At 27.1% G+C, this 21478-nt stretch overlaps 1 long non-coding RNA gene across 1 annotated transcript; it reads right to left on the reverse strand.

Annotated features, from left to right (window-relative positions):
• Positions 1-16378: 16378 nt before the first annotated feature.
• On the reverse strand, positions 16379-21033 carry LOC145261043 (uncharacterized). Its single transcript, XR_013864391.1, has 2 exons — positions 18743-21033; positions 16379-18701 (listed from the first exon to the last, which is right to left on the reverse strand). It is a non-coding gene; the product is annotated as an uncharacterized LOC145261043 (long non-coding RNA).
• Between the last annotated feature and the right edge of the window lie 445 nt (positions 21034-21478).

Here is a 21478-nt window from a genome sequence, read left to right on the forward strand (position 1 = left end):
TATAATGACATGTAATAGTCAAATTTGCATGAATATAATGACATAAAATAGTTTGCATGAATATAATGACATGTAATAGTTTGCATGAATATAATGACATATAATAGTTTGCATGAATATAATGACATATAATAGTTTGCATGAATATAATGACATGTAATAGTCAAATTTGCATGAATATAATGACATATAATAGTTTGCATGAATATAATGACATGTAATAGTTTGCATGAATATAATGAGATATAATAGTTTGCATGAATATAATGACATATAATAGTTTGCATGAATATAATGACATGTAATAGTTTGCATGAATATAAGGACATATAATAGTTTGCATGAATATAATGACCTATAATAGTTTGCATGAATATAATGACATGTAATAGTTTGCATGAATATAATGACATGTAATAGTTTGCATGAATATAATCACATATAATAGTTTGCATGAATATAATGACATGTAATAGTTTGCATGAATATAATGACATGTAATAGTTTGCATGAATATAATGACATGTAATAGTCAAATTTGCATGAATATAATGACATATAATAGTTTGCATGAATATAATGACATGTAATAGTTTGCATGAATATAATGACATATAATAGTTTGCATGAATATAATGACATATAATAGTTTGCATGAATATAATGACATGTAATAGTCAAATCTGCATTAATATAATGACATATAATAGTTTGCATGAATATAATGACATGTAATAGTTTGCATGAATATAATGACATATAATAGTTTGCATGAATATAATGACATATGATAGTGTGCATGAATATAATGACATGTAATAGTTTGCATGAATATAATGACATGTAATAGTTTGCATGAATATAATGAGATATAATAGTTTGCATGAATATAATTACATGTAATAGTTTGCATTAATATAATGACATATAATAGTTTGCATGAATATAATGACATGTAATAGTTTGCATGAATATAATGACATGTAATAGTTTGCATGAATATAATGACATGTAATAGTTTGCATGAATATAATGACATGTAATAGTTTGCATGAGTATAATGACATATAATAGTTTGCATGAATATAATGACATGTAATAATTTGCATGAATATAATGACATATAATAGTTTGCATGAATATAATGACATGTAATAGTTTGCATGAATATAATGACATGTAATAGTTTGCATGAATATAATGACATGTAATAGCTTGCATGAATATAATGACATATAATAGTTTGCATGAATATAATGACATGTAATAGTTTGCATGAATATAATGACATATAATAGTTTGCATGAATATAATGAGATATAATAGTTTGCATGAATATAATGACATGTAATAGTTTGCATGAATATAATGACATATAATAGTTTGCATGAATATAATGACATGTAATAGTTTGCATGAATATAATGACATATAATAGTTTGCATGAATATAATGACATGTAATAGTTTGCATAAATATAATGACATATAATAGTTTGCATGAATATAATGAGATATAATAGTTTGCATTAATATAATGACATATAATAGTTTGCATGAATATAATGACATGTAATAGTTTGCATGAATATAATGACATGTAATAGTTTGCATGAATATAATGACATGTAATAGTTTGCATGAATATAATGACATATAATAGTCAAATTTGCATGAATAGAATGACATATAATAGTTTGCATGAATATAATGAGATATAATAGTTTGCATGAATATAATGACATGTAATAGTTTGCATGAATATAATGAGATAGAATAGTTTTCATGAATATAATGACATGTAATAGTTTGCATGAATATAATGACATGTAATAGTTTGCATGAATATAATGACATGTAATAGTTTGCATGAATATAATGAGATACAATAGTTTGCATGAATTAATGACATGTAATAGTTTGCATGAATATAATGACATATAATAGTTTGCATGAATATAATGACATATAATAGTTTGCATGAATATAATGAGATATAATAGTTTGCATGAATATAATGACATATAATAGTTTGCATGAATATAATGACATATAATAGTTTGCATGAATATAATGACATATAATAGTTTGCATGAATATAATGACATGTAATAGTTTGCATGAATATAATGACATGTAATAGTCAAATTTGCATGAATAGAATGACATATAATAGTTTGCATGAATATAATGAGATATAATAGTTTGCATGAATATAATGACATGTAATAGTTTGCATGAATATAATGACATATAATAGTCAAATTTGCATGAATAGAATGACATATAAAAGTTTGCATGAATATAATGAGATATAATAGTTTGCATGAATATAATGACATGTAATAGTTTGCATGAATATAATGACATGTAATAGTTTGCATGAATATAATGACATGTAATAGTTTGCATGAATATAATGACATGTAATAGTTTGCATGAATATAATGACATATAAAAGTTTGCATGAATATAATGACATGTAATAGTTTGCATGAATATAATGACATGTAATAGTTTGCATGAATATAATGACATGTAATAGTTTGCATGAATATAATGACATGTAATAGTTTGCATGAATATAATGACATGTAATAGTTTGCATGAATATAATGAGATATAATAGTTTGCATGAATATAATGACATATAATAGTTTGCATGAATATAATGACATGTAATAGTTTGCATGAATATAATGACATATAATAGTTTGCATGAATATAATGACATATAATAGTTTGCATGAATATAATGACATGTAATAGTCAAATTTGCATGAATATAATGACATATAATAGTTTGCATGAATATAATGACATGTAATAGTTTGCATGAATATAATGACATAAAATAGTTTGCATGAATATAATGACATATAATAGTTTGCATGAATATAATGACATGTAATAGTTTGCATGAATATAATGACATGTAATAGTTTGCATGAATATAATGAGATATAATAGTTTGCATGAATATAATGACATGTAATAGTTTGCATGAATATAATGACATGTAATAGTTTGCATGAATATAATGACATGTAATAGTCAAATTTGCATGAATATAATGACATATAATAGTTTGCATGAATATAATGACATGTAATAGTTTGCATGAATATAATGACATATAATAGTTTGCATGAATATAATGACATATAATAGTTTGCATGAATATAATGACATGTAATAGTTTGCATGAATATAATGACATATAATAGTGTGCATGAATATAATGACATATAATAGTTTGCATGAATATAATGACATTTAATAGTTTGCAGGAATATAATGACATGTAATAGTTTGCATGAATATAATGACATATAATAGTTTGCATGAATATAATGACATGTAATACTTTGCATGAATATAATGACATGTAATAGTTTGCATGAATATAATGACATGTAATAGTCAAATTTGCATGAATAGAATGACATATAATAGTTTGCATGAATATAATGACATGTAATAGTTTGCATGAATATAATGACATATAATAGTTTGCATGAATATAATGACATATAATAGTTTGCATGAATATAATGACATGTAATAGTCAAATTTGCATGAATATAATGACATATAATAGTTTGCATGAATATAATGACATGTAATAGTTTGCATGAATATAATGACATATAATAGTTTGCATGAATATAATGACATATAATAGTTTGCATGAATATAATGACATGTAATAGTTTGCATGAATATAATGACATGTAATAGTTTGCATGAATATAATGAGATATAATAGTTTGCATGAATATAATGACATGTAATAGTTTGCATGAATATAATGACATATAATAGTTTGCATGAATATAATGACATGTAATAATTTGCATGAATATAATGACATGTAATAGTTTGCATGAATATAATGACATGTAATAGTTTGCATGAATATAATGACATATAATAGTTTGCATGAATATAATGACATGTAATAGTTTGCATGAATATAATGACATGTAATAGTTTGCATGAATATAATGACATGTAATAGTTTGCATGAATATAATGACATGTAATAGTTTGCATGAATATAATGAGATATAATAGTTTGCATGAATATAATGACATGTAATAGTTTGCATGAATATAATGACATATAATAGTTTGCATGAATATAATGACATGTAATAGTTTGCATGAATATAATGACATGTAATAGTTTGCATGAATATAATGACATGTAATAGCTTGCATGAATATAATGACATATAATAGTTTGCATGAATATAATGACATGTAATAGTTTGCATGAATATAATGACATATAATAGTTTTCATGAATATAATTAGATATAATAGTTTGCATGAATATAATGACATGTAATAGTTTGCATGAATATAATGACATATAATAGTTTGCATGAATATAATGACATGTAATAGTTTGCATGAATATAATGACATATAATAGTTTGCATGAATATAATGACATGTAATAGTTTGCATAAATATAATGACATATAATAGTTTGCATGAATATAATGAGATATAATAGTTTGCATGAATATAATGACATATAATAGTTTGCATGAATATAATGACATGTAATAATTTGCATGAATATAATGACCTGTAATAGTTTGCATGAATATAATGACATGTAATAGTTAGCATGAATATAATGACATATAATAGTTTGCATGAATATAATTACATGTAATAGTTTGCATGAATATAATGACATATAATAGTTTGCATGAATATAATGACATGTAATAGTTTGCATGAATATAATGACATATAATAGTTTGCATGAATATAATGACATATAATAGTTTGCATGAATATAATGACATGTAATAGTTTGCATGAATATAATGACATGTAATAGTTTGCATGAATATAATGACATGTAATAGTTTGCATGAATATAATGACATATAATAGTTTGCATGAATATAATGACATGTAATAGTTTGCATGAATATAATGACATATAATAGTTTGCATGAATATAATGAGATATAATAGTTTGCATGAATATAATGACTTGTAATAGTTTGCATGAATATAATGACATATAATAGTTTGCATGAATATAATGACATGTAATAGTTTGCATGAATATAATGACATATAATAGTTTGCATGAATATAATGACATGTAATAGTTTGCATGAATATAATGACATATAATAGTTTGCATGAATATAATGACATGTAATAGTTTGCATGAATATAATGACATGTAATAGTTTGCATGAATATAATGACATGTAATAGTTTGCATGAATATAATGACATGTAATAGTTTGCATGAATATAATGAGATATAATAGTTTGCATGAATATAATGACATGTAATAGTTTGCATGAATATAATGACATATAATAGTTTGCATGAATATAATGACATGTAATAGTTTGCATGAATATAATGACATGTAATAGTTTGCATGAATATAATGACATGTAATAGCTTGCATGAATATAATGACATATAATAGTTTGCATGAATATAATGACATGTAATAGTTTGCATGAATATAATGACATATAATAGTTTTCATGAATATAATTAGATATAATAGTTTGCATGAATATAATGACATGTAATAGTTTGCATGAATATAATGACATATAATAGTTTGCATGAATATAATGACATGTAATAGTTTGCATGAATATAATGACATATAATAGTTTGCATGAATATAATGACATGTAATAGTTTGCATAAATATAATGACATATAATAGTTTGCATGAATATAATGAGATATAATAGTTTGCATGAATATAATGACATATAATAGTTTGCATGAATATAATGACATGTAATAATTTGCATGAATATAATGACCTGTAATAGTTTGCATGAATATAATGACATGTAATAGTTAGCATGAATATAATGACATATAATAGTTTGCATGAATATAATTACATGTAATAGTTTGCATGAATATAATGACATATAATAGTTTGCATGAATATAATGACATGTAATAGTTTGCATGAATATAATGACATATAATAGTTTGCATGAATATAATGACATATAATAGTTTGCATGAATATAATGACATGTAATAGTTTGCATGAATATAATGACATGTAATAGTTTGCATGAATATAATGACATGTAATAGTTTGCATGAATATAATGACATATAATAGTTTGCATGAATATAATGACATGTAATAGTTTGCATGAATATAATGACATATAATAGTTTGCATGAATATAATGAGATATAATAGTTTGCATGAATATAATGACTTGTAATAGTTTGCATGAATATAATGACATATAATAGTTTGCATGAATATAATGACATGTAATAGTTTGCATGAATATAATGACATATAATAGTTTGCATGAATATAATGACATGTAATAGTTTGCATGAATATAATGACATATAATAGTTTGCATGAATATAATGAGATATAATAGTTTGCATGAATATAATGAGATATAATAGTTTGCATGAATATAATGACATATAATAGTTTGCATGAATATAATGACATGTAATAGTTTGCATGAATATAATGACATGTAATAGTTTGCATGAATATAATGACATATAATAGTTTGCATGAATATAATGACATGTAATAGTTTGCATGAATATAATGACATATAATAGTTTGCATGAATATAATGACATGTAATAGTTTGCATGAATATAATGACATATAATAGTTTGCATGAATATAATGACATGTAATAGTTTGCATGAATATAATGACAGATAATAGTTTGCATGAATATAATGACATGTAATAGTTTGCATGAATATAATGACATGTAATAGTTTGCATGAATATAATGATATGTAATTGTTTGCATGAATATAATGACATATAATAGTTTGCATGAATATAATGAGATATAATAGTTTGCATGAATATAATGACATGTAATAGTTTGCATGAATATAATGACATATAATAGTTTGCATGAATATAATGACATGTAATAGTTTGCATGAATATAATGACAAGTAATAGTTTGCATGAATATAATGACATGTAATAGTTTGCATGAATATAATGACATGTAATAGTTTGCATGAATATAATGACATGTAATAGTTTGCATGAATATAATGACATGTAATAGTTTGCATGAATATAATGACATATAATAGTTTGCATGAATATAATTACATGTAATAGTTTGCATGAATATAATGACATGTTATAGTTTGCATGAATATAATGACATGTAATAGTTTGCATGAATATAATGACATGTAATAGTTTGCATGAATAGTATGACATATAATAGTTTGCATGAATATAATGACATGTAATAGTTTGCATGAATATAATGACATATAATAGTTTGCATGAATATAATGACATGTAATAGTTTGCATGAATATAATGACATATAATAGTTTGCATGAATATAATGACATATAATAGTTTGCATGAATATAATGACATATAATAGTTTGCATGAATATAATTACATATAATAGTTTGCATGAATATAATGACATATAATAGTTTGCATGAATATAATGACATGTAATAGTTTGCATGAATATAATGACATATAATAGTTTGCATGAATATAATGAGATATAATAGTTTGCATGAATATAATGACATATAATAGTTTGCATGAATATAATGACATGTAATAGTTTGCATGAATATAATGACATGTAATAGTTTGCATGAATATAATGACATATAATAGTTTGCATGAATATAATGAGATATAATAGTTTGCATGAATATAATGAGATATAATAGTTTGCATGAATATAATGACATGTAATAGTTTGCATGAATATAATGACATGTAATAGTTTGCATAAATATAATGACATATAATAGTTTGCATGAATATAATGAGATATAATAGTTTGCATGAATATAATGACATATAATAGTTTGCATGAATATAATGACATATAATAGTTTGCATGAATATAATGAGATATAATAGTTTGCATGAATATAATGACATGTAATAGTTTGCATGAATATAATGACATGTAATAGTTTGCATGAATATAATGACATGTAATAGTTTGCATGAATAGAATGACATATAATAGTCAAATTTGCATGAATAGAATGACATATAATAGTTTGCATGAATATAATGACATATAATAGTTTGCATGAATATAATGACATGTAATAGTTTGCATGAATATAATTACATGTAATAGTATTCATGAATATAATGACATGTAATAGTTTGCATGAATATAATGACATGTAATAGTTTGCATGAATATAATGACATGTAATAGTTTGCATGAATATAATGACATATAATAGTTTGCATGAATATAATGACATATAATAGTTTGCATGAATATAATGAGATATAATAGTTTGCATGAATATAATGACATGTAATAGTTTGCATGAATATAATGACATATAATAGTTTGCATGAATAAATGACATGTAATAGTTTGCATGAATATAATGACATGTAATAGTTTGCATGAATATAATGACATATAATAGTTTGAATGAATATAATGACATGTAATAGTTTGCATGAATATAATGACATATAATAGTCAAATTTGCATGAATAGAATGACATATAATAGTTTGCATGAATATAATGACATATAATAGTTTGCATGAATATAATGACATGTAATAGTTTGCATGAATATAATGACATGTAATAGTTTGCATGAATATAATGACATGTAATAGTTTGCATGAATATAATGACATGTAATAGTTTGCATGAATATAATGACATGTAATAGTTTGCATGAATATAATGACATATAATAGTCAAATTTGCATGAATAGAATGACATATAATAGTTTGCATGAATATAATGACATATAATAGTTTGCATGAATATAATGACATGTAATAGTTTGCATGAATATAATGACATGTAATAGTTTGCATGAATATAATGACATGTAATAGTTTGCATGAATATAATGACATACAATAGTTTGCATGAATAGAATGACATATAATAGTTTGCATGAATATAATGACATATAATAGTTTGCATGAATATAATGACATGTAATAGTTTGCATGAATATAATGACATGTAATAGTTTGCATGAATATAATGACATATAATAGTTTGCATGAATATAATGACATATAATTGTTGGCATGAATATAATGACATATAATAGTTTGCATGAATATAATGAGATATAATAGTTTGCATGAATATAATGACATATAATAGTTTGCATGAATATAATGAGATATAATAGTTTGCATGAATATAATGACATGTAATAGTTTGCATGAATATAATGACATATAATAGTTTGCATGAATATAATGACATATAATAGTTTGCATGAATATAATGACATGTAATAGTTTGCATGAATATAATGACATGTAATAGTTTGCATGAATATAATGACATGTAATAGTTTGCATGAATATAATGACATATAATAGTTTGCATGAATATAATGACATGTAATAGTTTGCATGAATATGATGACATGTAATAGTTTGCATGAATATAATGACATATAATAGTGTGCATGAATATAATGACATATAATAGTTTGCATGAATATAATCACATATAATAGTTTGCATGAATATAATGACATGTAATAGTTTCATGAATATAATGACATATAATAGTTTGCATGAATATAATGACATATAATAGTTTGCATGAATATAATGACATATAATAGTTTGCATGAATATAATGACATATAATAGTTTGCATGAATATAATGACATGTAATAGTTTGCATGAATATAATGACATGTAATAGTTTGCATGAATATAATGACATATAATAGTTTGCATGAATATAATGACATGTAATAGTTTGCATGAATATAATGACATATAATAGTTTGCATGAATATAATGACATGTAATAGTTTGCATGAATATAATGACATGTAATAGTTTGCATGAATATAATGACATATAATAGTTTGCATGAATATAATGACATGTAATAGTTTGCATGAATATAATGACATGTAATTGTTTGCATGAATATAATGACATATAATAGTTTGCATGAATATAATGACATATAATAGTTTGCATGAATATAATGACATGTAATAGTTTGCATGAATATAATGACATATAATAGTTTGCATGAATATAATGACATATAATAGTTTGCATGAATATAATGACATGTAATAGTTTGCATGAATATAATGACATGTAATAGTTTGCATGAATATAATGACATATAATAGTAAAATTTGCATGAATAGAATGACATATAATAGTTTGCATGAATATAATGAGATATAATAGTTTGCATGAATATAATGACATGTAATAGTTTGCATGAATATAATGACATGTAATAGTTTGCATGAATATAATGACATATAATAGTCAAATTTGCATGAATAGAATGACATATAATAGTTTGCATGAATATAATGAGATATAATAGTTTGCATGAATATAATGACATGTAATAGTTTGCATGAATATAATGACATGTAATAGTTTGCATGAATATAATGACATATAATAGTTTGCATGAATATAATGACATGTAATAGTTTGCATGAATATAATGACATATAATAGTCAAATTTGCATGAATATAATGACGCGTAATAGTCAAATTTGCATGAATATAATGACGCGTAATAGTCAAATTTGCATGAATATAATGAGATATAATAGTTTGCATGAATATAATGACATGTAATAGTTTGCATGAATATAATGACATATAATATTTTGCATGAATATAATGACATGTAATAGTTTGCATGAATATAATGACATGTAATAGTTTGCATGAATATAATGACATATAATAGTCAAATTTGCATGAATATAATGACGCGTAATAGTCAAATTTGCATGAATATAATGACGCGTAATAGTCAAATTTGCATGAATATAATGACATGTAATAGTCAAATTTGCATGAATATAATGACATATAATATTTTGCATGAATATAATGACATATAATAGTTTGCATGAATATAATGACATGTAATAGTCAAATTTGCATGAATATGATGACATATAATAGTTTGCATGAATATAATGACATATAATAGTTTGCATGAATATAATGACATGTAATAGTCAAATTTGCATTAATATAATGACATATAATAGTTTGCATGAATATAATGACATATAATAGTTTGCATGAATATAATGACATGTAATAGTTTGCATGAATATAATGACATATAATAGTCAAATTTGCATGAATATAATGACGCGTAATAGTCAAATTGTCATGAATATAATGACGCGTAATAGTCAAATTTGCATGAATATAATGAGATATAATAGTTTGCATGAATATAATGACATGTAATAGTTTGCATGAATATAATGACATATAATAGTTTGCATGAATATAATGACATGTAATAGTTTGCATGAATATAATGACATGTAATAGTTTGCATGAATATAATGACATATAATAGTCAAATTTGCATGAATATAATGACGCGTAATAGTCAAATTTGCATGAATATAATGACGCGTAATAGTCAAATTTGCATGAATATAATGACATGTAATAGTCAAATTTGCATGAATATAATGACATATAATAGTTTGCATGAATATAATGACATATAATAGTTTGCATGAATATAATGACATGTAATAGTATTCATGAATATAATGACATGTAATAGTTTGCATGAATATAATGACATGTAATAGTTTGCATGAATATAATGACATGTAATAGTTTGCATGAATATAATGACATATAATAGTTTGCATGAATATAATGACATATAATAGTTTGCATGAATATAATGAGATATAATAGTTTGCATGAATATAATGACATGTAATAGTTTGCATGAATATAATGACATATAATAGTTTGCATGAATATAATGACATGTAATAGTTTGCATGAATATAATGACATGTAATAGTTTGCATGAATATAATGACATATAATAGTTTGAATGAATATAATGACATGTAATAGTTTGCATGAATATAATGACATATAATAGTCAAATTTGCATGAATAGAATGACATATAATAGTTTGCATGAATATAATGACATATAATAGTTTGCATGAATATTATGACATGTAATAGTTTGCATGAATATAATGACATGTAATAGTTTGCATGAATATAATGACATGTAATAGTTTGCATGAATATAATGACATGTAATAGTTTGCATGAATATAATGACATGTAATAGTTTGCATGAATATAATGACATATAATAGTCAAATTTGCATGAATAGAATGACATATAATAGTTTGCATGAATATAATGACATATAATAGTTTGCATGAATATAATGACATGTAATAGTTTGCATGAATATAATGACATGTAATAGTTTGCATGAATATAATGACATGTAATAGTTTGCATGAATATATTGACATACAATAGTTTGCATGAATAGAATGACATATAATAGTTTGCATGAATATAATGACATATAATAGTTTGCATGAATATAATGACATGTAATAGTTTGCATGAATATAATGACATGTAATAGTTTGCATGAATATAATGACATATAATAGTTTGCATGAATATAATGACATATAATTGTTGGCATGAATATAATGACATATAATAGTTTGCATGAATATAATGAGATATAATAGTTTGCATGAATATAATGACATATAATAGTTTGCATGAATATAATGAGATATAATAGTTTGCATGAATATAATGACATGTAATAGTTTGCATGAATATAATGACATATAATAGTTTGCATGAATATAATGACATATAATAGTTTGCATGAATATAATGACATGTAATAGTTTGCATGAATATAATGACATGTAATAGTTTGCATGAATATAATGACATGTAATAGTTTGCATGAATATAATGACATATAATAGTTTGCATGAATATAATGACATGTAATAGTTTGCATGAATATGATGACATGTAATAGTTTGCATGAATATAATGACATATAATAGTGTGCATGAATATAATGACATATAATAGTTTGCATGAATATAATCACATATAATAGTTTGCATGAATATAATGACATGTAATAGTTTCATGAATATAATGACATATAATAGTTTGCATGAATATAATGACATATAATAGTTTGCATGAATATAATTGCATATAATAGTTTGCATGAATATAATGATATATAATAGTTTGCATGAATATAATGACATGTAATAGTTTGCATGAATATAATGACATGTAATAGTTTGCATGAATATAATGACATATAATAGTTTGCATGAATATAATGACATGTAATAGTTTGCATGAATATAATGACATATAATAGTTTGCATGAATATAATGACATGTAATAGTTTGCATGAATATAATGACATGTAATAGTTTGCATGAATATAATGACATATAATAGTTTGCATGAATATAATGACATGTAATAGTTTGCATGAATATAATGACATGTAATTGTTTGCATGAATATAATGACATATAATAGTTTGCATGAATATAATGACATATAATAGTTTGCATGAATATAATGACATGTAATAGTTTGCATGAATATAATGACATATAATAGTTTGCATGAATATAATGACATATAATAGTTTGCATGAATATAATGACATGTAATAGTTTGCATGAATATAATGACATGTAATAGTTTGCATGAATATAATGACATATAATAGTAAAATTTGCATGAATAGAATGACATATAATAGTTTGCATGAATATAATGAGATATAATAGTTTGCATGAATATAATGACATGTAATAGTTTGCATGAATATAATGACATGTAATAGTTTGCATGAATATAATGACATATAATAGTCAAATTTGCATGAATAGAATGACATATAATAGTTTGCATGAATATAATGAGATATAATAGTTTGCATGAATATAATGACATGTAATAGTTGGCATGAATATAATGACATGTAATAGTTTGCATGAATATAATGACATATAATAGTTTGCATGAATATAATGACATGTAATAGTTTGCATGAATATAATGACATATAATAGTCAAATTTGCATGAATATAATGACGCGTAATAGTCAAATTTGCATGAATATAATGACGCGTAATAGTCAAATTTGCATGAATATAATGAGATATAATAGTTTGCATGAATATAATGACATGTAATAGTTTGCATGAATATAATGACATATAATATTTTGCATGAATATAATGACATGTAATAGTTTGCATGAATATAATGACATGTAATAGTTTGCATGAATATAATGACATATAATAGTCAAATTTGCATGAATATAATGACGCGTAATAGTCAAATTTGCATGAATATAATGACGCGTAATAATCAAATTTGCATGAATATAATGACATGTAATAGTCAAATTTGCATGAATATAATGACATATAATATTTTGCATGAATATAATGACATATAATAGTTTGCATGAATATAATGACATGTAATAGTCAAATTTGCATGAATATGATGACATATAATAGTTTGCATGAATATAATGACATATAATAGTTTGCATGAATATAATGACATGTAATAGTCAAATTTGCATTAATATAATGACATATAATAGTTTGCATGAATATAATGACATATAATAGTTTGCATGAATATAATGACATGTAATAGTTTGCATGAATATAATGACATATAATAGTCAAATTTGCATGAATATAATGACGCGTAATAGTCAAATTGTCATGAATATAATGACGCGTAATAGTCAAATTTGCATGAATATAATGAGATATAATAGTTTGCATGAATATAATGACATGTAATAGTTTGCATGAATATAATGACATATAATAGTTTGCATGAATATAATGACATGTAATAGTTTGCATGAATATAATGACATGTAATAGTTTGCATGAAAATAATGACATATAATAGTCAAATTTGCATGAATATAATGACGCGTAATAGTCAAATTTGCATGAATATAATGACGCGTAATAGTCAAATTTGCATGAATATAATGACATGTAATAGTCAAATTTGCATGAATATAATGACATATAATAGTTTGCATGAATATAATGACATATAATAGTTTGCATGAATATAATGACATGTAATAGTCAATTTTGCATGAATATAATGACATATAATAGTTTGCATGAATATAATGACATATAATAGTTTGCATGAATATAATGACATATAATAGTTTGCATGAATATAATGACATATAATAGTTTGCATGAATATAATGACATGTAATAGTTTGCATGAATATAATGACATGTAATAGTTTGCATGAATATAATGACATATAATAGTCAAATTTGCATGAATAGAATGACATATAATAGTTTGCATGAATATAATGAGATATAATAGTTTGCATGAATATAATGACATGTAATAGTTTGCATGAATATAATGACATGTAATAGTTTGCATGAATATAATGACATATAATAGTTTGCATGAATATAATGACATATAATAGTTTGCATGAATATAATGACATGTAATAGTTTGCATGAATATAATGACATGTAATAGTTTGCATGAATATAATGACATATAATAGTCAAATTTGCATGAATAGAATGACATATAATAGTTTGCATGAATATAATGAGATATAATAGTTTGCATGAATATAATGACATGTAATAGTTTGCATGAATATAATGACATGTAATAGTTTGCATGAATATAATGACATATAATAGTTTGCATGAATATAATGACATGTAATAGTTTGCATGAATATAATGACATATAATAGTCAAATTTGCATGAATATAATGACGCGTAATAGTCAAATTTGCATGAATATAATGACGCGTAATAGTCAAATTTGCATGAATATAATGAGATATAATAGTTTGCATGAATATAATGACATGTAATAGTTTGCATGAATATAATGACATATAATAGTTTGCATGAATATAATTACATGTAATAGTTTGCATGAATATAATGACATGTAATAGTTTGCATGAATATAATGACATATAATAGTCAAATTTGCATGAATATAATGACGCGTAATAGTCAAATTTGCATGAATATAATGACGCGTAATAGTCAAATTTGCATGAATATAATGACATGTAATAGTCAAATTTGCATGAATATAATGACATATAATAGTGTTACATAAGGGAGGGAGAAGAAACGGATTTGGACTTTGACACTTTACTTGAGGGATACTGGTACCCTGGTGATGACGTGTCCATTTTACTAATGAAGAGAAAAAGTTTACGACGATGAGAGAGATATTACAAGTGTTAAGAGACGAGAGAACGGGACCCAAGATCCCTTAAACCGTTTGTCTGGTCGTTAGGACACTTGTGGATGTATGTGTTTATATATAGAAGTTCATACCTGGTTTTGCTGCTCTGGGAGAGTCTTCATCTGGGTGGAGCTCTCTTGCTGTTTTCGCCGGAATACACAAGATGAAGACAGATGTTGGGTTTTCAACCTTTTATTCTCCCAGGCATGATCTGCAGATGTCGCCATCGATGGTCTCCACTGTGGGTACCTACCACGTCCCACGTCTGGGGCGCGCATCTCCCCCCTTACTTAGGAGAGAACCATTTTAGACCTCTGCTCGGCTTGGCATTTTCTGAGAGACTCAACGTTTCACCAACCTTGCCACGTAGCATCACATGACATCCGGTTAGATGAAACGTCACTTCCTGCAACGTGGATTTACTACAAAAATATCTCTCTGACCTCCTCCCACCCTCTCCCTCTCTCTCTCGATCTACTATCTAATAGAGACACAGAGAGAGAAAATAGAGAGAGTATGAAAGAGCCAGAGAGAGAGAGAGGAGAGATGCTCTTTAACATTCCTCCACCCCTTTTTTATCAAAATGTATGGCAAGCCATACATTTTTAATAACTAACTGACTAAAAAAAATAATTATGTCCGAAGTACATCTTTATTCTTTCACTTTCCGGACTCACCCCTTTTCCAAGAAAGATCAGGCACCAGTACTCTTCTACAACACTATCAACCCTTCTGCTGCTTCTCGAAAGTCCCTCCTCGACATTAACTTGCTTCCAAGTTAGACAAAGATACAGCTTTGCAGATATACATCTTGTCTAGGCGGTCGCATTGTTGGATATTTTCCACTGACTCTGCTCTTTATTTGGACCACTTGGCCAAACAAATGGAGACTCCATTTTCGATCACTTTTTCGAAATGGGGCCAGCATATCGCAATTACGACCAGAACGTCGGATGCTCCATGTTGGTGGTAGTTTTATCGCATGGGGACTCGAACCCCAGACCCTCAGATTAAAAGTCTGATGCTCTACCGACCCAACCATCCCACTCGCGTTCTCGACTTTCAGCATAGGCCTAAGTCCCAGTTTTTTTTTTCCTTTACTGTAATGCCCTGACGTCTTTCTCTGAGTGGTCCTATTACTGGAGCTTTGTTCTATTCAATCTACTACTTCGGGACTTCACAAAGCTCTTCTACTAACTCCCTTGGTTGGTCTAAGCCAAGATACGCCTTCACACTGATTCACTCGGAGCCTGTTTGAGTTCCTGGAACCCGACAAGATACGGAATCATCACTCCCTAACTAATGCGCCAAAGCTTACTTGCGCATCGATTTCTAACTAAGTAGCTTTCCCTTTGTGATTTTTCCGTATTCCCAGCAAGTCCCAAGATTCCAACCCAGATATCCCTCACACATTCCTCTAAAAAAATAAAAAAAATAATAAGGCTCTATCTTGTCCCTTACGTAATCTGCATCTTTCCCTTTCTTCTATCTCCCCGTGATTAGGCTTGGTACCGACTGTCCAGTCGCTCCGTACCCTGAGGAATTATCGCGACCTCGCACGCCAGACTTTTGTTGGACAAGACTTATTGCCGTTGCTTGGGCCTACGTGGCATCTTCCAACTCACTGGAACCACTAGTATTGTTTTAACAGGGTTCTCATTACTCTAAAATAGTATTTCCCCTGCCAAATTTTCTAATTTGTGACAATACCGTGGCTTATAAAAAAAATAAAACAACAGAAAAAACTGCTTTCTACAGCCTAATCGCCTTGTAATTCTCATGAAAAAAATGCAACTACGCGCTAAACGTCCCTAAAATATAACTAAACCAACCAAATCTATTCCAAAATAATTTAATTTAATAATACCAATTAAATTCACCCAGCATGTTTTTTTTTTTAAATTTGGTACCTTTAATTCACAATAGGGTAACATTTTACTTCTAAAATTCTTCCTCCACCCCTTTTTATCAAAATGTATGGCAAAGCCATACATTTTTAATAACTAACTAACTAAACTAAGGAGGGAATACATACGCTACCCGCTGGCAAGAAGACTGTCCTACGATAAATCGATAAACTCAAAATTAAATAAATACAACAATAAAATTGCCATGTAGCGCTACCCTGCGCTCTTCAAGGTCAAACTCCTTTATGACCCCATGGCTTCTTCGTACCCATCTCGGGACTTCCAGAGCATCCTTTGCTCCCGGTCGACACTACTCGTGGTCGATAATTTCACGGCTCCTAGCCGAACAACAATAAAACACAAAATCGAGGTCCATCTGCCTCCTACTTACATCTCAGGATTTACGGACAATCTTCTTTACTCCTAGGTAGCACAAAAACAAAAACAAAAAAAAATCCCATCCCAAACCTTCACCATTTCACATCAAATGTTCTTAATTAATTTACCTCCTCTATGACTATACTTAATTGGTCCAAGAGTAATCAAGTCGGTTTTATTTATTCTACCCCATTTACCTTTGTGTGGTCAACACCTTTATTTATTCTACCCCATTTACATGTGTGTGGTCAACACACAATGGACATGTCCTCCGACTGTCCATATTAGTTACAGAGATCGCCCATTTCTCTATAACTATCTCGTGCTTCCCTGAGCACCTACCAAAATATGGATTTTTTTTTTTAATTTATTACGAGGACGTTCTGTACCGCCCTCCACCGACTTACGCATCCGGAACAAAAAAAATCTGTCGAAACTACAAGAACAAAACAACAAACAAAAAAATATGTATACATGACCACCTCGAAACTAGAATAAATACCGACTGACTTCCTGACCTCATTACTCATAATCCAGCAAACCGTCTGCCTGTCCAACTACTGTATTTCGATAAAAAAAAAATCCTTATTCCTTATTCTTTTGTCTTCCGACATCATCCCATTTTAAAATTCTCATTTATGTTTTCCTTGCATAATCCCGTTATCTCAAAAATTATTATTGATAATTGATATACCTCTATCCTGTCATCATCTTATTTTTAAAAAATCAAATTACATTGACACCACGTGGCAAGACCATCGATGCCCCCATCTGCTATACAAATACAAGATAACAAAAGTACAGAAAAAGAAATACAGAAAAATACACATGGCAACTCAACAATACTTAACAATATTCAATAATACTTAATTAATATATACTTAATTAATTCACTTATAACTAACAACTTTCAGCAAAGTTCAACAAAATTATCACAGATCAAATTGTCCACGTAAGCAAAGTTCAAGGGTTTTCTGAAACTAAAAAAAAAATCATTATTCTTTTACAATTAACCACAGAATTAAATTAAAAAGTTCCGCTTCTATTCTATTCATATAATTATAATTTACTTAAAATTAATCCGGAGGGATGCCACATCACCAACCTGATTTTTATTTCACCTAATACTTTCGACAATAGTGTAATTTCTTCTTTTTTTTTTTTTCAAATCTAAAATGACATCTTGCTATTCCGAATGCATTTAAAAGTTCACTGTCCCTTATTTTTGTAACACTTTGCTTAATTCAACAATGTCAAATGACTGACAGGTTTATAAACTGTGGACAAGCTCGATGTCATTTTGCTTAAACAAATGTTCGTTTGTGTTGTCTTGTCTATATAAATATATATATATATACGTTTTTTTTCTTTCTCCGTTTTTTCAATTCTTTCTCTGTGTTTTTCAATTTTATTTTTATTTTTAATATGGTAAATTAATTTTCTTTTCTCTTTTGTTTTCCAGTCGTTTTCAAAATTCACAGCGTATTTTTAATTTTGGAGTTTAATTTTCTTCTAAATGCGTATGGTATTCTTCATGCCTTTGCTATCTTTTTCAACACATAACTGAATCATTTTTTTCTTCTTCTTCCTTCCTCTCTCTCTTTCTCTCTCTCTACCCGTTTTTCACTGTTCTTCACTTATTCTCTTTTTCTCTTCATTTTCACTATTCTTTCTTTTTTTATTCCACTGTCTCTTCTCCGTTTTTTTCTCCCTCCTTTTTCCTCAATTTCTCTTCTTATCTTTATTTTTCCTCGTTATTTCTTTTTCTCGTTATGTCCGTGGCAATACAGGTTTCGATATATATGCCCCATGCGGGGGCAAGAAGGTCAACGGCACCAAATAACATATATGTTACATAAGGGAGGGAGAAGAAACGGATTTGGACTTTGACACTTTACTTGAGGGATACTGGTACCCTGGTGATGACGTGTCCATTTTACTAATGAAGAGAAAAAGTTTACGACGATGAGAGAGATATTACAAGTGTTAAGAGACGAGAGAACGGGACCCAAGATCCCTTAAACCGTTTGTCTGGTCGTTAGGACACTTGTGGATGTATGTGTTTATATATAGAAGTTCATACCTGGTTTTGCTGCTCTGGGAGAGTCTTCATCTGGGTGGAGCTCTCTTGCTGTTTTCGCCGGAATACACAAGATGAAGACAGATGTTGGGTTTTCAACCTTTTATTCTCCCAGGCATGATCTGCAGATGTCGCCATCGATGGTCTCCACTGTGGGTACCTACCACGTCCCACGTCTGGGGCGCGCATCTCCCCCCTTACTTAGGAGAGAACCATTTTAGACCTCTGCTCGGCTTGGCATTTTCTGAGAGACTCAACGTTTCACCAACCTTGCCACGTAGCATCACATGACATCCGGTTAGATGAAACGTCACTTCCTGCAACGTGGATTTACTACAAAAATATCTCTCTGACCTCCTCCCACCCTCTCCCTCTCTCTCTCGATCTACTATCTAATAGAGACACAGAGAGAGAAAATAGAGAGAGTATGAAAGAGCCAGAGAGAGAGAGAGGAGAGATGCTCTTTAACAATAGTTTGCATGAATATAATGACATATAATAGTTTGCATGAATATAATGACATGTAATAGTCAAATTTGCATGAATATAATGACATATAATAGTTTGCATGAATATAATGACATATAATAGTTTGCATGAATATAATGACACGTAATAGTCAAATTTGCATGAATATAATGACATGTAATAGTCAAATTTGCATAAACATAATGACATATAATAGTTTGCATGAATATAATGACATATAATAGTTTGCATGAATATAATGACATGTAATAGTTTGCATGAATATAATGACATATAATAGTCAAATTTGCATGAATATAATGACGCGTAATAGTTTGCATGAATATAATGACGCGTAATAGTCAAATTTGCATGAATATAATGACATGTAATAGTTTGCATGAATATAATGACATATAATAGTCAAATTTGCATGAATATAA

This window comes from Euprymna scolopes, chromosome 37 (assembly GCF_053919585.1).
Source record: "Euprymna scolopes isolate OS-2025 chromosome 37, ASM5391958v1, whole genome shotgun sequence".
Lineage (NCBI taxonomy): Eukaryota > Metazoa > Mollusca > Cephalopoda > Sepiida > Sepiolidae > Euprymna > Euprymna scolopes.